A 21550-nucleotide genomic window follows, 5' to 3' on the forward strand; every position below is an offset into this window, starting at 1 on the left:
GTTGCTTTAGTTAATTGTTGGTGTTTGAATCCTCTAGTTGTGCAAAACAATTTAAGGGGGGTCTGTATAGAGAAGATCTTCTGAAATCATATAAGGCTTGCAAGGGTGGAAACCAATTGACTGATCAGCATGTTATTGGGAATATTGTGAGAAAACGCGGAAGCACCGCCGCATGCACCTCTAGCAGGGCGGCGGGTTCCGCGTCCAGCGTGGCAGCTGATGCAACTGCTCACTCATCTTTGTGTCTGCCTGAACGCGGAGGAACCGCCACATGCGCTGGTGGCATGGCGGCGGATTCCGCGTGCAGCGCAGCGGGCATTTCACAACAAAGTTCTGGTATGGCTGGGCATTTGCTGGTTGTCTGCCGTTGCGATCACTACGTGGTAGCACTCAGACCTTTTGTCAGTATCTGTGTTATTTGCTAGATCAGTTTCCAAGGTGTTGATGACCAAGGAGCTCACACCTTAGTCAAGGAATTCTGTTATTAACTGCGTTACTATCTAAGTTATTTGTTAGACCAGTTTCCAAGGTGTTGATGACCAAGGAGCTCACATCGTGTCTAGGAATCCTGTTAACAGCTGTGTTATATTCTAGACCAGTTCCGGGTGTTGATGATTTAGGAGCTCACACCTAAGTCTAGGCATTGTCGATTATTTGTTATGACCACCTGCTTTTCTGACTACTCTTCTGATCTCTGATTAGGTACTTCGCTATATCTGATACTCTGTTGCCAAACTCTGCTAGTCTTAGGATTCCGCATCTGTCTCCTGTTTCTGTACTTAATCTGTCTGTGTGTTAACGACCTGGCCTGTCCGACCTCGAGAACTATCTTCCCTGTTGGGAGATAGTTTCCAGTCCTGTCAGTGACACTTCACCTTGGTGTCACTCACTCTCTGATCCTTCCCACTCTCAGCCTGGCTCCGCCCCTTGGGGAGCATCAGACCAGTGGAAGGAACCCGTTCTCTAAGCAGTATCTCGTACTGCCTAGCACCCGCTCCTCGGGTGCTCTCTTCAAAGTATACGGTTGCACCAAACACTCATATTACTCAGGTGTCCAGAGGTTAGAGATATATCTGATTATCGGTGATACTGCAGATCATCAATAATCGGGTATATATCTGCATTCTCGGTGATACTGCAGATCACCGGTAATCAGATCCTCTCTGTGTTACACCGATCGTTACAAATATGTTGAAGAAATCTGAAGTACCTGGAGGAAACTCTTTTAACATAGCAACGTACAAACTTCATAAACATAGATTTCTCTCCAAGATTTGGAACTAGAACTGTACTGCTGCAAGGCGAGTACCATCCCCTTGGCCCCTCTGCTTTTAGTTTAATAGTTATTAAAATGATGGTTCTGCTTTGCATATCTTTATTATTCCATATCAGTCTGTGTCACTGTTATAGACCAAAACTATTTATAATAATAGGCAATAGTTTGTTGGCTACCCCTCTGATAAAAAGCAGAAATAGAAGGAACAAAACAGGATGAGGGTTTATAGGCCCAAGTAATACAATGTGAGTAGTAAAACATAACTTTTAATTACAATTTGCCTTAAAAGTCAGATATGATATAGATATTAAAAGTCCATAGGTCACATGAGGTACATTGGAATGGCCTAATGTACCGGTATGTTTCATGCCTTTTAACCTAGCCGCTTCTTCAGAGACATAATGCTGCAATATTCACAGTTTGTGACATAAGGTAAATTAAATCATCTGATTCAAAGATTAACTTATCGGATTCAAAGATAGAAACTAGTAACTAGGACTGCAGGCTTGTAACCAAAAGCTGTCTGATGCAAGAAAACAGACTGCACAAAACTCAAATAATAAAGAAACAAGTGTACATCCAATGCTTCATGTATCCTTTATGTCTGTCTGGTCAGCCAGGTGTCATAGTAACATGTACAAACCAAATGGTCAGTGTTCGGGGGGGTAAATTAACTATCATAAGTCTAGGCAGCATATCCATAACCAGATACCAAAAGTTATGGAGTGTTCAAGTGATTATCACCTGTGAGTAAGTAGCTGGCCAGGATAAATCACCTAGAGGGAGATAACTCCTGTATTGAGGAGTCTAGTAATAGTTTAGGTGCTATAAAGTGCATATCAAAATATTAAAACTGTGAGCCAGAAGAGAGATAGATCATAGCCTTTATCCACGGCTAGGTTAAAAGCTGTGAAACATGCGTTAGGCCATTCTATTTTACAACACCTGACCTATATCATATCTGACTTTTAAGGCAAATTGTAATTAAAAACTACGCTTTATTACTCACATTGTATTACTTGGGCCTCTAAACCCTCATCCTGTTTTGTTCCTACTATTTATGCTATAGAACAAAAGACATTTGAATTCATTATGTCGTTTTCCTTTGTTAAACATCACCACTCTTCGAATGGAATCTGATCAGAGAGGGATCAATTTCTTCTACACAGGGCACATCCATTCTCAGTAGATTTCAGCTGGAAGACTATTGAGAACTGATCGAACTGCATTATTGCACTGATCTTTGCAGTGCTATGACCCATCAGTACTACTATTTGGCTGCAGTGTCCTCTATTGTTTCCACCCAGGCAGCTATACCTTTACCTCAGCTTTCTTTGTTCTTTCTTGCAAGATCCACGGGTAGTGTTATAGCAAACAAATGTGAAAATGTGGTCTTTAATTGATGTGCATTCGAAGTGGATCATAACTCAACGTGTTATGGCTGCATTGGAGTGACTTTGTTTCAGAGTGTTCTCTGTAATATTTGCTGGGTAACTACACTTTTTTTTTTTAGTACCTAGCAGTAGATTAGCTGCCATTCCTCCCTGCAATCCCTCATCTGCAATGGCAGTTTTTCATGTGTTGCTGCAAGGTACATTTTGGCATGCGCCCTTCATACCGCCACATAGTAATGCTCAATTCTGACCAGCACACTCTAACAGCGGATCATATTCAGAATGTTATTTGCATAGCAAAATCTAAAGACTTCCTAGGTGGCAAGAAGTAAAAAAAAAAGCATTTGTTTGCGCTTTATGGTGCCGGCTTTTATGTTTGAGCATTACTTTTGTAAGTGTGTGTTAGACACGGGTTCAATAAAGTGTCTTCTGATTTCGAATATAAAAATAAGAAGGCTGGAGTGAGAACATCACCATTGGCAAAATATTAAGTAAAATACATTATCTAGGAGTTATGTTGTTAAATAAAAAAATATGAACAACTTGTGAAACACGATAACTATAAAAAACACTCATTGCTAAATATTTTTAACAATGGTCTAATCTGCAAAATGCAGTCACGCAGCAAGAAAACCAATCTTGTCTGTCATTACTGAGACTGCAATAAACGGTAAATGGAGAAATTTGGCTTGTGCTAAGAGGTAAGCATTAATACATCCAAATATCAGAGCTGTGACTAGGAGCTAGCACTGCAGCAGAATAAAAGATTCATCATTATCACAGACGTATATCCCCAATTCAGACACATGTTTACAAGCATTTCATGAAATATAATTTAAACTAATTGCAATTTAAAAAAGTTTAGCATTACATGACTTAGTGGTAATCCATTGTGGTCTTCCTTATCACTCTTATACTGAGAGACAAACCAAGATTTAGGGGTGAGGAAAGAGGTTATAATAATGCTAACATTTGCACAGCGCTTTGCTCCTGTGGGATTCATCTTTGAGAGCTGCAGGCACCTCTAGTACACCCTGCAGTGTTAGTGAGTCTTGCCCAAGGACTCCCTACTGAGTAGGTATTATATAGGAGAGAACAGAGGCGCCAAAAGGATAAAAGGGGATTTAAAGGAGCTTAAAAGCCAAAAATGTGGTTATTAGAGGAGGCAGTGGTGGACTTACCTCCTCCAAGCAGACACAACACGACTGTACATTCAGTCTATTTATTAACGAACTCCAGATAAAACAAAGCAACGCGTTTCACGGGTCAGTGCCCGCTTCCTCAGGCAATAGAAAAAGGAGTTACAGCATCTAGCAAAACAAACAACACTCTGCACCACAGAGGTGCGTCAGAGAAAGGTGAGAGACAGAGGTGATGAGGAAACAAGGGGTTGATTCACAGAATTTCTTTCATGAATCATCTCTGCTCTATAAAGCAACTTTTCATCATTTTCAAAGTGAAAAAAAATCGCTCAAGTCCATTCTGGTTAATGCAACTTGAATAATACTTCTCCCACCTTTAGTACTATATTGCTTGTTGGGTACTTCAGGTAGCAGAGAAGGAGAGATGGGGAGGTAAAATAAGTTTTGGTGAAAGAAAAGTGGAGGAGAATGAGGCACAGGAAAAAGAGAGATATCTCCCAGCAGTACAGCCCACCCACACATTATATTGCACCACCCTTACATATTACACCTCTACATAAATGTTTGTACTGAAATATTATGCCCTCACACAATGCAACTCATTTGCTTTTCACATTACATTAACTACATCATTCCTTCATACAATACTGTCCCATTTCACAATACACCCTCATTTATAACACTGCATCCCCCCACATACATTACATCCACACATATGACACACCTGTTGTATACCAAACATCTAATCTACATATATGACTCTGTACCCCCACACTACACCCATACATCATGCCTGCACACCAAAATATCTCTGACCCATTGAGGCATAGTCTTCAGAAGACCTCTGAGGTTGTTTGATGGTATATGGCACCAAGATAACAGCAGATCTTTCAAAGTCCTGTAAGTTGTGAGGTTAAGTCTCCATGGATTTGTTTTTCCAGCACATCCCACAAACGCTTGATTGGACCAACATCTGGGGAATCTGGAAACGCACAAAGTGTAATTAATCTGACCTAGCCTCCTCCTTTCATTGTTTTATACTGCAATTCTCATGCTTACAAGCCAATGTAGGAATGGCAGTGGAGCGGATTCAGTATGGTGCTCTGACTGGTCTGTGGGAACACAACCCTTATGTTCAGCAAGCTGCGATGCAATATGTGTATTGACACTCCTCTCTGATGACAAGCATGTCGTTTTCAGCACTTTGTGGTGCAGTAGCTGTTATTTGAGCAGACCAGATGGTCTAATCTCAGTGCTCAGCAATGGAATTTTAGTGCCCCGATCCTGTTGCCGGTTCACCATTTTTTTTCTTCCTTTGGACACTTTTGGTAGGTACTAACCACAAAAGCCCTCACAACTTGGCCCATGTCTAACTCTCAGATCTTCACACTAGCCATTTTCCCAGCTCCCAACACACCACCTTCCCTAGCTGATAGTTCAATAGGGCTTAATATGACTCAGCACCTGAAATGTGCCAATGTAACAATACATTTACTTCATGGAACGGTTGGGTGTCGCAGCTCAGATGTCTGATTATTTGGTGATCTGCAGAATCACCAATAATGCAGACGCTATACCTGATTATGTGTGATCTTCAGAATCACCAATAATACCAGTATAGCAGCACAAGGAGCTGAGTATGTAGTGCTTGGTGCAACCGTGACTTATAATTTGACAAGACCTCACCAAAGGGGTTGGTGAGGTACTAACGATACACTGACCATGTAAGAGAGTTCAGAACTTTAATGGAACAACAAGGCCTCACCAGAGGGGCTGGTGAGGTACTATCGGCTCACTGACCGTGTGAGGGAGTACAATAACATTAATAGTTTAGCGAGACCTCACCAGAGAGACTGGTGAGATACAATCGGCGTTCTGCCCGTATAATAAAGTACAAACCCCAGCAAGCTGGGGATACTGAAACTGAAGAGATAGAATCTCCTGAGAAGCGGGTGATTCAGACAGAACTGCAACCCAGTGATAGGCGATTGCAATAATACTGCAATTACTAATCACCTGAGGAGCAGGCGATTAAGGCTGTACTGTAGCCTAGAGGACACCTGAGGAGCAGGCGCTACAAATAATACTGCAATTACTGATCATCTGAGGAGCAGGCGATTAAGGCTGTACTGCAGCCTAGTAGAGCAACTTCACCAGAGGAGCTGGTTAAGCTAACACCTCACCAGTGGCGAGGGCCCACTGGTGAGCAGAATGGTCAAACAGGCAAGGGTCGGCAACAGAGAAGAGCAGAATCGTAAGGCAGAAGAGTAAACGGAAATCGGGCAGAGGTAAGCAACTTGAGGCAGAAAGGCAGAGGTACACAATCAGTAAGCGAGATCAGAGTCAGAGTTTAGCCAGAGTCATACACAGGAATCAATAACAATATAAACAATATCCTAGACTAGGTGTGAAGTCCTTAGTTTTAACACCTGGGATCTGCATTCCTTCGTCTGGTTATTGATAGCTCTGCCTCTTTTGAAGGCTTGCAGTATAAATGCCATTTCCTCCCAGAATTCCCTGCTGGTCATAAAGGTTTGATTCTGCTGGACTTACCTTGCGTTTTAGCCCCTCTGCTGATTGTTTGTTAATATTGCTTTAGAGTAGTTATCCTTTGGAGTGCACTAGCATTCCTTCTGTAACAATTGTGGAATTCTCTCCGTGATCAGCGCACAAGACGTGCGCTGACACTGCGGAAATCCTCCACAAGCGTATAATTTGCGGGAACCCAGCAAAAGGTGCAATACACCTGTAGAGGGAAATTCCTGTCGACAGGGGGAGCTGTGGAGTGCAGAGGAACGGCTCCTCTGCCCTGCCACACACGCAAGACAGGAATTGCACAAAGGGAAGAAACGCAGGGCAAGATAGCCCTGAAAGAGAGAGATCAAAGCGACAGAGGGTATGCATGTTCACCAAACTAGTCGCCACCCTGCGACGATGAACACCCAACCATGAAGACAAAGTGAGAAGGCAATCACTAGAGATGGCGATTGCTAACAGAGACACAAGACCGAATAAGCACAGATGAGGAATGTATGTATGTCCACCAATCTAGCCGCCACCTGTGACGGCAGACACACAACAAGGAAACCGAGTGAGAACGCAATCGCCTTTGAAGCGATTGCTAATGAGATTGAGCAAAGGGACAGATTGTATGTGTGTGCACCAAACTAGTCGCCAACCCGCGACGGTGCATACACAACAGCAGATATGAAGTAGGAACGCAATCGCGAGAGAGCCAATTGCCAGAGGCTACAGCAAGGCAGAGCACGAGAGTAGCAAAGGCACAGCAAATCATACAATGAGAAGATAAAGAAAATAACAAACGCTAGCTAAACGCAAACACCGCACTCATTCGCAACAGTGCACGCGTTTATGCGCGGTCCCCGCGTGATAAGCACAACAGAGACAAGCACGCCTAACTAACCACCGACAGACAAACATGAAACAGAGGACGCGAGCGCTTGCTTAACGGTTACCTCACCGAGCCTCCAGCAAGCGTTCGTAGCAGACAAGACGGACACACGAAAACAGGAACAAGCGAGAGATAGGATCCACAGCACTAGCGCAAGAGGCTAGTACGATCCAGGAAGACAGGACAGAAGGATCCACAGCACTAGCGCTAGGCGAGTGCGATCCAGGCAAGACAGATCAGAAGGGGCTACCAGCAACAACTGCTTTTCCGGTCAGCACCCAGACACACAGAACGATTTCCTGTCGACCACCGCTGGGACAGGACAATCACAACAGACAAACAAAACAGATATGCAATCCTAACTGCACTAGGGAAACTGCCTAGTGCAGTTCCAGGAATTACTCTAAGCTAATCTTCAAACAAAGAGCAAGGCTGACACTTGGAGTGTTTCACAGGAACTAACCCTTATGACCAGCAAAGGACTCTGGGAAGCATCGCTCTTTATACTGCAAGTAATCAAAGGAGGCAGGTAGGGGATTTGCATAACGAGTGTATGCAAATTCCTCAGCAGCAGAACAGACCAGAAACTTGTAATGGAAATACAGGTCTCTCTTGCAGAGACCTGCAGCCCACAGACTAGAGGAATGGTCAAACAGCTGTCTGCCCGTGCATCCAGCTGAGCGGATCATTACACCTTCTAGTGCAGTCAGGTTGTTATTATCTGTATTTCCTAGTTCTGTCTTATCTGTTGCAATTGCACCTTCTCCAACTGCGGCTGACAGTGAATCACTTTGTCTGTTTGGATCGCATTCACCCTAGCAGTAGATGCAGTGGATCTTTCTGTATTCTGTCTTGGAGTGTAAGCCAGAGCAGCGGTTGCTACTGGTTGCTCTGTCTGTCTGTTGGGATCGCATTCGCCCTAGCGGTAGAGGTGGTGGATCTCTCGGTACTCTGTCTTGGAGTGTAGCCAGAGCAGCGACTGCTACTGGTTACTCCTTTTGTCTGTCTTGTCCAGAACGAACGCTTGCTGTTGTCTGGGTGAGGCAACCGATTAGCAAGCATTCGCGTTTTTTGTTTGTTTTCTTTTTTCATGCTTCATTTGTTAGTCAGGGTTGATACGCTTTATCGCTGTTGCGCTTAACGTGCGGTGACCGTGCCTTGCATGCACTTTGTCGCTATTGCGCTTAACGTGTGTAGCTAGTCCTGTCTGTTCTTTCGTGTTGGATTATAGTTTGTAATTGGTTTTGTCTTTATTCTTCTTATGATCTGTCTTTACTCAGTCTTGTGTCTCTATTAGCAATCGCCATTCTTGCGATTGCTTTCTCACTTGGTCTTCGCTGTTTTATGTCAACCGTCGCCGGGTGGCGACTAGATTAGTGGACATACATACATTCTGTCTCTGTGCTCACTCTCTCTCTCGAGAGAGAGGCTATCTTGCTCTGTATTGCTTCAATTCGTACAATCTACATCTGGCATCTGTGGTTGTACAGAGATCGAGTTCCTCTGTACTCCACAGCTCCATCTGCCGGTTGGAATTCCTCTCTACAGGTGCATTGAACCAAAGCTGGGTTCCCTTTTCCAAGCGCTTGGGGGGGTTTGCAGTGTCAGCGCACTTGTTGTGCGCTGACCTCGGAGATAATTCCACAATCATTGCACATACACAGGTCATACTTACCTTCTGTGTAGTCTACTACTCACTCTCTTTATCCTCGCCTGTGTCCCATTTATCCACTGTGATCAATGAATTTCTCCATCCTCCATTTTAAAAATGACCATTACCCCATAACAGCTTCCTGGTCAGCACACTGTTAAACTGTAATATCACCCACTTGAGCCATAGGGAACCATGTACATTACCTTGCAATTCAGTTGTAACTGACAGCTGCTGATATATAACTGACAGTAACTGATATATTTCAGTTCTGACAAAATATTGTCAGTATTGGAAGGGATCACTGTAAGAAGAAAGTGAGTAAGCTTCTGCAAGGAACTAATGGTGAGGTTAGTATGTAATATTCATTTGCAGCTACGTCATGTGTTTATTTTAAATAATTGTACTCAGTTCAGGTTCCCTTTAAGGCTGGATCCACACTCATCAGTTTTTCCTGTGCGTTTTATGCACAGGAAAACTGCAATCAATGTTCATCAATGGGCTAGTTCACACTTGAATGCGTTTTTCACATGCAGCACAATCTAGTTATCCGCATGCCTTTTTTTTGCAAGGCCTGTCAAATGCCACTAATCAGGCCCCTCCAGGCACCCAACTTTACCGTCATAGCTGCATATCGCAGCTTTGCGGAATGGGGGCGGGGGGGAGTTTTACCTTAAGGAAGGGAATTTGGGGTTGGGCTCCATCAGGGGGGTTAGATTTAGGCACGGGGGGAGAGGGAAGAGGTCTTAGGGTTAGGCACCACCACAGAAACTCCACCCCTCACACTTTAATTTCTGAGGTTACATGACATCATCATTTTACCAAGCAGCCATGGAGCCTGAACCACTTAGAGGCAATTTGGCTCCAATAGGCGCTGTTCTGACTCCTCCAGAATCACAGGAACTCCAGCCCCACCCCTACATCATTGTGATGATACTGTGCCCCACTTCCAGCTGAAAAGGGATGGCCTGACTGAAAGTCCAACATGAAACGAGGTGGAGGGAGAGTTTAGGGGGAGTCATTCTTGATCGGTTTAGTTAAAAGGATGGAAATTAAAGAATAAGGAAAGAATGACTTGCATGCTTGAAACACAGGAATAATTCTATGGTTCTGCCCATTATTCTGAAGAACCACATCTTAGATGTTGGTTTTCTTTTGCACAGAAATGAGAACTTGAAATTTACATTTGTTTTAACAAAGGAATACTGTAACCCGGTTTATCCCTTCTTCAGCCCCGACTGAGAGGAATTCACCAGATACGGACTTGAATGCGAATATCAAGAATGTATTTGTGACCTAAACAATGGTCAACTGGTAACTTCTCAACCAGTAACAACTCTCAACACAAATATATATATATTATTTTCACATTAAGGGTCAGTTAAATCTTCTCCTCTTCAAAGCCGGTGTAGCGGTAAAAGCTGCGAAATGAAATTCAGGTTACTTACAATACTTCTCACAAATAAATGAGCTACAACAGTTCCATTTTCTTTCTTACAATCATCAACCACTACTCAATACAACACTTGTTCATCACAGTATCATATGCTGAGGTATAAGGACTTGGGCAAAAACAGGTCTACTGAGCAACTTCAGTTCTAGCAGTCTCTGTCCCTTGATACCAAGTCCAAGCTATATTGCTCAGCAAAACCTTAGGTATTAGAGTTCCTCTATGGTACTGAAGCAACTTTTACTTTTTGGGTGAGGCACTGAAATGAATTCCACTCTTTGGCTCAGAGGATTTCTCAGACTCTCTATCTATCTATACTGGGGCCTCAAAATAAAATAATAATAAAATAAAAATAACCAAACAAACCAATAAGGGATCAAAGAAATTTAAAATAAATAAAAGAAACAAAACAAACCAATGCACCCTGGTACAGCACCACTATATTTCTTTAGCAAGACAACTCCTTCTTTATGCTGTTTAGATTTCACACTTTATGCAGCTCCATCTTATGCAATTGCAACACTTGCATAACAATCTCCGTTAACTCCTTCTCTCTCTCTGGTGCTATGGTCCGTTTACTGTAGTTCCTTTACTGCCACAGGATGCAGAGTGACTCCAGTACAACTCTTCTCTGTTTTTGCTGCTGGTAGGTTAACAGAGCTGGTTGTGTTTAGCTGACAGGTTTACTTTTTCTTAAACCCTCTCTTCTTTCTAACAGGCCTTGCACTTACGTAGAACATATATCACTTATCATTTACTTTAATATTACGCTGTTGGTATATATATATATTGAGGGACTGATGCAGGCTGACAGGCAAAATGTATCAGGATCACAGGCACTACTGGCGGCTGAGCTTTACACATCAAATGAGGGGCTTGACAGAGGCCATCTACTCTCTGGCGACACAGTTAATAATACTGGGCTGTAACCTAGGCATGGTCTTTGTTTCTTAGGCAATACAGTGCTATATTGCAGAAATGTATTGTATAGCATCAAAAGGTTAACATTTCTTTAAGGGTATATCAGACAGGCAGATCCTAATCACACCACCTTCATCAGAGGATACAATTCAGTATGCTGCAGTTAACTGTCACTTTCCTCCAACAATCACCACTGAATTCTGACTCTTTTCGTCTTTGGATGACTACTACTCTGATTACAGTCTGTGGCTTAATGAAGTCGCAATTCTCATACTCATCTGGCTCAATTATGTCTCTCTGTACTAGGCTTGGATCTGGCCTGGCGTCTCTTTAGCTTTTCCAACTGCTGCCTGGTCTCTGTCACTCCTGGCTACTCTCTCTCCTTTGCTGTGTGTGTCCGGTTAGCTGCCGCCGGGCCCCCTCTCTACCTCATGGGGTGGCTGCTGCTCTGTGGGCCTCCGCTTCCCTTGCTCAACGCTGCCTGCCTGTCTGACTGTGCTCTGTGATGAGAACTGGTTATAACCAGTCTCCTCAGCCTATGTCTCGCGCCACTCTGCCTACAGCACCTGCGCTGCCTCACGCGCTCTGCTCGCACGGTTTCTGGAAGGTTCCCCGCTCTGTGTCTATGGTCGCCTAGCAACCGCAAGTACATGCGACCAGATGCTCGCTTTAGGCCTCCTATGCGTCGTTTTAGTTCCATAGTGCTAAGCCTCTTCATAGCAAGGTGAAATTTAGCCTATCAAGCGAATATTACACATTCTACTTGGCAATACATTACCATATCACACTTTGTTACTCTGAAAGGGCTACAATACCATACGACAGCAGTGCTTTTTTCCATAGAGACTTTTAGGTTAATTTGTGTCCAGTAAGGGTGTGTTCTGATTCCACACAATTTAACCTCCGTAGCGGTAAGCCAGGGGTGGGAGAATTTAGCTGGAAGCGGTAATCCCAAGCTCAGCTCGGGCTAGCAAAATACCTGCTTTGCATGTTGTTTTGGAGTCCTGCTGTGTGGATGGCGCTGTGCAGAAGAACTCCAGCCTCTCTCCCTGGGTGCCTGCATCGTTCTCCAGCTGCCGGGATCCCCACGTCCCCACTCTTCTTTCGGGGACCCGACAGCCAATCAGATGAGCGAAGCGGCGTGAGGTCGGGCGGTGTGACGTCATTGGGGAGGTGTGGGAATTTTAAAAATGGTGATTGGCTCTAATCTGCATTGTATCGGATACAAATGAGTCAAATACATTTGTATCCAATGCATTGTAGCCATTTGGTTCTCTGCTGCTTCTGAGTGCTGTGATCTGCCTGATCTGTCTTATACTTTGGATTACCTGTTACTGATTGTTACCTGGATTTTGACTACTCTCTTTGCCTGCTGCCTGTACCGACCTCTGCCTGGATTACGACTATTCTGTGTGCCTGCTGCCTGTACCGACCTCTGTGTGGATTACGACTATTCTGTTTGCCTGCTGCCTGTACCGACCTTTGCCTGGATTTCGACTATTTTCTTTGCCTGCCGCCTCTGCCTGAATTTGATTACTCTCTGCCTGTCACTTGCTCGTCACCTGCTATGGCGTCAGCCTCAAGGTGTCTCACACCGGAATCGCTGATGGAGTTCGAGGACAGCAATCCTGATCTGCAGTCGCTGATGGACTCGAGTGACCGTGACGTACCTGGAGATTTGTCAGCTGACTCGTGTTGCGAGAGCGATGGTGACTCCATCACTACCGGCACCGAGGTTAGTGATGTACGGGTTTGGTGCCCAATTGACACTACTCAGGCTCTGTGACTGCCCCCACATTTCCATTTTACTGGGGAGCCTGGCCTGAAGGTGGAGTGTGAGCACAACCACCCGGCCTACTTGCAGTTCTTTTTCAATGACGCTGTCATTGAGAAAGTAGTGGTGGAAACAGACCGCTACACCACACAACAACTGGCTGCTCCACGAGGGCGCTTTTTCAAGCAGCAGGACGTGGAAGCCGGTCACAAAGGAGGACTAATTATCCTGCAGGGGGTGGTGGGGAAGCCCCATGCAGAAATGGTATTGGTCAACTAACAAGGTCATTGCTACCCGCTTCTTTGGCACGGTGATGTCTGAATACCGTTTTGGACTTATCATGAAGTATTTGCACTTTTCAGACAACACCACCTTCGATGAGTCTACCCACCCTGCGGCAAAGCTGAAAAAACATTGCGAGGTTTATCAGCTGGTAGTGGAAAACTTCCAAAACGCTTATATACCCCAGAGGGACATAAGTGTTGATGAAAGCCTAATGGCCTACAAGGGGAGACTGTCCTGGATACAGTCTATCACATCTAAGAGGGCCCGCTTTGGTGTGAAATCGTAAATGCTATGCGAGGCAGCAATGGGATATATATGGAACACCATTCTGTATACCGGCAAAGGGACTAAATTCAACCCCGCTTTCAAGGATTACGGACTGGCAACATTATCTGTACAGTCTTTGCTTGAGCCTTTGCTGAACAAGGACTACTGTGTGACCACAGAAAACTTTTATAATTCTCCTGAACTGTTTGAAATATTGATCAAAAACAAAATGGATGCCTACGGTACTGTTAGGCCCAAAAGGTGAGAGATGCCAACAACCTTCGCCAAACAAAAACTCAAAACTGGGGACATTGTGGCTTGGCCGAAGGGAAACATGTTGGCTCTCTGCTGGCGTGACAAGAAGGATGTGTGTCTCCTCAGCACAGTCCATGACACCTCAACCGTCACCACCAGAACAAGAGGAGGTAAAGTCATCGACAAGCCTCAAGTCATACTGGACTACAACAACACGATGGGTGGCGTGGACAGAGCCGACCAGGCGATGAATTTCTACCCCACAGTCCGCAAACAGAAAAAAATATTACAAAAAAATATTTTGACATCTCCTGGAACAGAGTCTTTGGAATACGTACATTCTGTTCAAGCAGCGCAGTGACAGGCCAGGAACGCATGCAGACTTTATATGGAAGGTTTGTGAATACATCTGCAAGAAGTATCAGCAGATGCCAGAGTTGGGCACCATGCATCCTACATTCCGCCAACTCTCCAAAAAAAATGCACAAACCAGGATGTGTGTTGTTTGCTGCAGCAAGACTGATGCCTAAGAGAAAAAAGTCTGTATGGAATCCCGAATGTACTAGGTACAGTGATGTGAAAAACTATTTGCCCCCTTCCTGATTTCTTATTCTTTTGCATGTTTGTCACACTTAAATGTTTCTGCTCATCAAAAACCGTTAACTATTAGTCAAAGATAACATAATTGAACACAAAATGCAGTTTTAAATGATGGTTTTTATTATTTAGTGAGGGAAAAAAACTCCAAATCTACATGGTCCTGTGTAAAAAAGTGATTGCCCCCCTTGTTAAAAAATAACTTAACTGTGGTTTATCACACCTGAGTTCAATTTCTGTAGTAACCACCAGGCCTGATCACTGCCACACCTGTTTCAATCATGAAATCACTCAAATAGGAGCTATCTGATACCGAGAAGTAGACCAAAAGCACCTCAAAAGCTAGACATCATGCCAAGATCCAAAGAAATTCAGGAACAAATGAGAACAAAAGTAATTGAGATCTATCAGTCTAGTAAAGGTTATAAAGCCATTTTTAAAGCTTTAGGACTCCAGCGAACCGCAGTGAGAGCCATTATCCACAAATGGCAAAAACATGGAACAGTGATGAACCTTCCCAGGAGTGTTCGGCCGTCCAAAATTACCCCAAGAGCGCAGAGAAAACTCATCCGAGAGGCCATAAAAGACCCCAGGACAACCTCTAAAGAACTGCAGGCCTCACTTGCCTCAATTAAGGTCAGTGTTCACGACTCCACCATAAGAAAGAGACTGGGCAAAAACGACCTGCATGGCAGATATCCAAGGTGCAAACCACTTTTAAGCAAAAAGAACATTGGGCTTGTCTCAATTTTGCTAAAAAACATCTCAATGATTGCCAAGACTTTTGGGAAAATACCTTGTGCACCGAGACAAAATTTGAACTTTTTGGAAGGTGCGTGTCCCGTTACATCTGGCGTAGAAGTAACACAGCATTTCAGAAAAAGAACATCATACCAACAGTAAAATATGGTGGTGGTAGTGTGATGGTCTGGGGTTGTTTTGCTGCTTCAGGACCTGGAAGGCTTGCTGTTAAAGATGGAACCATTAATTCTACTGTCTACCAAAAAATCCTGAAGGAGACTGTCCGGCCATCTGTTCGTCAACTCAAGCTGAAGCGATCTTGGGTGCTGCAGCAGGACAATGACCCAAAACACACCAGCAAATCCACCTCTGAATGGCTAAAGAAAAACAAAATGAAGACTTTGGAGTGGCCTAGTCAAAATCCTGACCTGAATCCTATTGAGATGTTGTGGCATGACCTTTAAAAGGCGGTTCATGCTAGAAAACCCTCAAATAAAGCTGAATTACAACAATTCTGCAAAGATGAGTGGGCCAAAATTCTTCCAGAGCGCTGTAAAAGACTCGTTGCAAGTTATCACAAATGCTTGATTGCAGTTATTGCTGCTAAAGGTGGCCCAACCAGTTATTAGGTTCAGGTTTCTCACTAAATAATAAAAACCATCATTTAAAACTGCATTTTGTGTTCAATTATGTTATCTTTGACTAATAGTTAACGGTTTTTGATGAGCAGAAACATTTAAGTGTGACAAACATGCAAAAGAATAAGAAATCAGGAAGGGGCAAATAGTTATTCACATCACTGTATATACTGTACTGCATGTACATACTGTTATAATCTGCTGTCTTATTTTTATTTGTACAGTTTTGCTATTTTGTCAGTTCATTGATAAATTTAATTATTTCAACAATTTTGTGTTCCAGTCTTATATTTATATGCAGAATGTCTACCAGGCCTTTATTCTGATATATTTTGTTGTTATGACTTGGAGGCCTAAAATTCTTGAAAAAAATTTACCACGTTTGACTCATAATTCCAGACAGAAATGCACCGCCAGGGATAGTTAACTGGGCTCCGCTCATCACTACTTTTCCAAGCCCTCCACTTAGAAACTCTTAACAAAGCCATATCTTGCACTGATTCACTGTTGAAGACACAAACAGTCTGAGACAGCTGCCTGCAAATCAATATGATTCTGTGAATTTGAAAGACTATTGACTTGCTATAATCCTGTGGCTTTGGCCATATGCCTGGCTTACATGGGCACAAATTAATGATTTTCTTTGCTCCTGTGTAGTGATGAATGTGAATGTTGCCTTATGGACATATGAAAGTGAGTGTTTGTAATCAGCTTCTGCTTTAGGAAGACGATACTGGAGTCTGTGGCTTTAGTTTGTCAACACCATAGCAGCTGAAAGGTTCATGTTATGTCGATGAAAATGTGCAAAAATTATTACTTAGTATTTATAGAGCATCAACATGTTTTGAAGCACTTTCGGAGTATATATAGCAGTGTTCTCCCCAGAACTTTTTCCCAGCCGGGTGGCATGAAAAATGAACCAGGTGGGGCAGGACAGGGAAATACAGAGGACGGGGCGGGACATGAAAATACAGGGCTGGTGCTTACAAAGAGCAAACTGGGCAATTGCCCAAAGCCGGCTGACAGACTCTCAGGTCTCTCCCCAATTGCAGTGTAGCTCTTACCCCAGGGGGTGCTTGGGCATCCATATTTCTTGACACAAAACCAAATGCTTTGCTTTTTTGGTGGAATGACTATAGTAGTTAAAGCAAAATGGTTATTAGAAGATAATATGATGTAAAGTGAAGCAGAATATTTAATAGGAAAATACCACCTGCCCTCCATGCCTGCGCCATCTCTGGAAGTGAAAACTGAAAGGGAGGAGTAGATGAACCTGCTGTTACAGCATTTCTGGCTGGAACTCTACATGTTTGTGATTGTGCTGAGGTGGGGTCAAAACTGTACAAAAGGCAGATGCTTCAACTATCGCAATCCTTCTTGGATTGTAGTAGGGATGAAGGGATGCAAATCATTCCAGGTTGATGCAAATGTTATGGTGATATTATGCAAATGTATGCGCCTTGAAAATGGACCTATTGAGGTTCTTTTCAAGCTGCATGCATTTGAATAACATTACAATTTGCATCAACATGGAATTATTTGCATCTCAACGTAAATTCCTAGCTTGTACTTGATCCTAACTTGTCCTCTATTCTAATTATTGCATTTTATCAGGTATGGCCCATACTTGATAAAACACATGTGTGTGTGTGTGTGTTAAATATATATATATATATCTCCAACTATAGTTAATTTTCAAGAGACTTGCCAACGTAGTTTACTACATCAGAGGTTTACTATGTCAGGGTTGGCTGTGCCTTGTATATTCATACAGGCGCTGTTATAAGGACATTATACTCTGTGTGTGTGTATACAGTATGTTTATATTATAATTCATGCATAGATCATTGAGATTTTTTTATTTTAAAAAGGAGAAAGGAAGTTCTATATTGGTTATTTGAAATCCAAGCCAAAAACAATTCTCTTTAACATAGCCATTTGGGAGCAGGAGCACGTACATCGGGAACAGGCCTAGATAATCTCAGCGGTACAATCTACAAGTCAAATGTAACAATTGGCAGGATAAATGGGAAGCTGCAGAGTCCTATACATCAAAGAGACTGAAGAATATGAGTGCCAGCTATATCTCTCCTAACACTTCTTTCATGGTCTCAAATATGCACTCAATGTTTTAACCGCACTGAGACCTGCTTATAAGGCAGTAGTATATAGTCCATATACAATTCTCATTGTCAGTCAGAACTTAATAGTAAACTTTTAAACCATGTTATTTGAAATGCATGAAATCCATATGCCTAGAAACATTTTGTGAAGTTTTTATTAGCATTATTTGTTTTAGGTGGCGCTTAGTTAATTAGAGTTGTTGTCTTCTGACATAAAAACTGAGAGTCCATTATTATTGCTAAATTCAAAGACATTTTTTTCCGTAGCAGCAAGCACACATGTAAAATAGTTCTCCCAAACACTTAATTTGCCAGAACAGTGAGCAAAGGTTTCTGTATTGCTGATTTGACAGCTACGAGTCTCTTTTTTTCATACTTGAAGAGCAGAGATGCTCAGCATGAATTGAAGGGGCACTTTTCTGTTCTCTTTTTAGCACTTTGCTAATCAATGGCGATCAGCAAAGCACTGTGACAACGCATTATAAGTATTCACACTACAGCTTTGTAATTTGTATACAATCAGAAACGTGCTACATGCAACATTTTTGGAGCGACCATGATGTGTTCTTCAATGAAAAAACACAACAAAAGCACAAGGCGCAATTGTTAAAAAATCAAATTGCAGTCTTGCACTGTGAACAAGCTAGAACTCCTTTGTTGCTGGGTTACTAAAGCCAACACATGTATATTGTATTTTACATACGTAAATGTTGTCTACTGAAGGATTGTAGTTTTAGCCTGGAGACCCTTTACATATCTGGGCAGTAGAAGCCAGAAACTGTTGTAGAGTTAAAGATGCATGAAAGGCCAGTAAAAGATGCACGAAAGGCCAGTAAAATAGTAATGTGCAGTCAGCTCTCGACAATTTAACGCCAGAGGAGCATTCCCTGTTACACCATTAGGACCTGAACACACTAAAGTACTTCTGTCCACTTCTGTCATCTTTTCAGCAGCATATCAATGTTACAGATAATGAAAAAGGGACAGAAGTGTGTTAGTGTGTTTAGGCCCTTAGCGCCATGTTGGTTACCATTGTAACACACACATTGCTATGGTAACATTGACAGAATGTACTGTACCTTGCTAGTATTAGATCACCTGGCCTTAGGGACAGATCTGGAACTTTTCTCACTAGTACAGACTAGCATAGAAAATTAATATGACCTGTAAATGTTCAACACCTCCGTGGAAGAAATTTTGCCATTCCGAAAGTGTAATTGCTCAATATGGTGACTGGTTCACTTTAATACTTTTCCTGTGCATGTGTTGTTGTTGCCATCTATTCGTTATTGTGTAGGCTGTATTCTCATAAATATTCACCTGGTCCAAAAATAGCTACTTCTATTTCACAGACAATAGATGCACTAACATCAAAACTATAAACCCATTCACATGGAAATGGCTCAAGCTAGTTTTGTTTATTAATGTTTCTGGCTTCTTTCATTTAGCCTTTCAACTGACAGTTTAATGTGAGTGAAACACATGGGTGTGTAAAATTGCATTCTTTATAACCCATCCATGCTTTAGGTTTTCCATCCGCCAAATGAAAATGTAATCTCACTGATGTATTTAGCTTTTCCTTTTATTATATATGAAAATAACACATCTAACATCAAAGGCCACTTTAAAAGCATTCTATCTAATTGTCTGTAATGATAGGGCTGCATTTGATGGCTAGACCAGCACCAGGCAGCACAATTTCCCCAAACAGTCTTCTGTAGTCACGCATCTTGGCTGATTGTATCTACCTCGTCCCTTTGTCTTGACTGCGATTATTTATGGGACAGAAGGCAGAGGATTTATGTTTGCAAGCAAATATAATTTGTAGTCTTTATGAAATATGTAATATAATGGCTATGCTGGTTGGAAAATATTTGGTGATGTGCACGAACCATGAAATTAAATTCATGAATAAGGTGAAATATTCTTCCCACAGCTAATATAGACTGCTTCCTGGAAAAGAGGTATTATTTTAAATTGGCTTTACCTGCACTTTTGACATTTCAAGGACTGCAGTGTTTGCTGTATACTTATTATAATATTCTTCAGTGATGCACTGCTTAAATCTATTCCCAAAAGTAAGAAACATGGGGAATATTTCAAGCATAGACTGGGGAATGACATTCCACAAACTTTTAACTAACACATTTATATTTATAATATTCCATAGCCCATATATAAGTATAAATATCCCTGATTCTTATTTTCCACGATTTCGGGTCCACTCTATTACTGGTTGCACTATATCACCATTAGTAAGTACCAGGTCATACTAGTCAAGTTATGAATAAATGAGGTCACAAGAGCCAGTTGCCGACCCTGTGTATACACACTGGTGATCTTATAAATTTCTGTGCAGCTATATGTCCATGTTGCGCTACATGTATGCTGATAAAGTACACAAGGAGTATATGGTCCGGACACTTTCTTGCAGGCTAGCTACACTCGAGTGCTTAGTCTTAATGCATTATCTGCAAAATCAGTCATTTTCAGCTTATTCACCTAAAATCTTATGCTTCCCATTGAATCAGATTTTTCTAGAGCAAAATGTATAAGGTAAATGATTGGTAACAGGCAGAGATCCGCACAAAGGGGTCAGACCATCATTGGTGTGTGTGTGGGTATGTGAGTGTCTTTGTCTGACTTGAGAACGGAGATCTTCTAAATATATGAACATCAACATGAAATTTAAAAAGCAACATGTTGCCATTTAAAGTACACTCTAACTGAGAGGGACATGGTGGCTGCCACATTTATTTCCTTTTAAACAATACCAGTTGCCTTGCTGTGCTGCTGATCTCTTTTGCTGCAGTAGTGTCTAAATCACACACTTGAAACAAGCATGTGGCTAATCTATTCAGAGTTCAGTCGATCACCTAACCTGCATGCTTGCTCATTGTCTAGGGCCAAATGTATTATGTTGGGAATACACAATGCGTTTTTTTTGGTCGATTTTCCATCCAATCGATTTTCAATTCGTTTTTCCGCTTGATTTCCCACTCAATTCTCTTATCTGTCTTTATCTATTTCCATTCGCTTCTACTGTATGAAAAATGGATTAGAAAAACAGTTGGAAATAAGATCGGACATGTCGGAAATTATCGAACGTATGGTGTATTCCCAGCATTAGAGGCAGAGGATCAGCAGGACAGCCAAGCAATTTGCATTGTTTAAAAGGAAAGAAATGTGCGCCTCCATATGTCTCTCTCAGTTCAGGTGTGCTTTAAAGCTTTTCTAAAATATATATATATATATATATATATAATTTTTTTTTTAAAGGGATAATAAAACCCTGCATGCAAGTCAAATGTGTACATTTACATGTAGATGATCTTTTACATTTTACACTCAGACATGACATATAAGCTGAGTATGCTCAACGTACTACTTGCATGCATAGCAAGAACCTTGCATACTTCCTATGCTTCATTAAGAACGTTCTGTACAATTTCAAGACCATGAAAGAAATCTGCAGAGATTTGTGCTAAAACTGGACACTAAAGAGCACCACCTAAAGTCTGCTAAAACGTAATGCCTGTGGCATTATCCTAGCAACAATTCAAAAACCCAAAATTGAATTTACTCAATGCTCACTGTAATACACTACATATCCCGTATCCCCCC

At 42.2% G+C, this 21550-nt stretch overlaps 1 protein-coding gene across 4 annotated transcripts in view; it reads left to right on the plus strand.

The window, feature by feature from the left end:
• Nucleotides 1-21550, plus strand: part of ULK4 (unc-51 like kinase 4) — an 892004-nt gene that overhangs the window by 153764 nt on the left and 716690 nt on the right. The gene's annotated exons all lie outside the window — the stretch shown is intronic.

The sequence above is a fragment of the Hyperolius riggenbachi genome, chromosome 5 (assembly GCF_040937935.1).
Source record: "Hyperolius riggenbachi isolate aHypRig1 chromosome 5, aHypRig1.pri, whole genome shotgun sequence".
Classification (NCBI taxonomy): Eukaryota; Metazoa; Chordata; class Amphibia; order Anura; family Hyperoliidae; genus Hyperolius; species Hyperolius riggenbachi.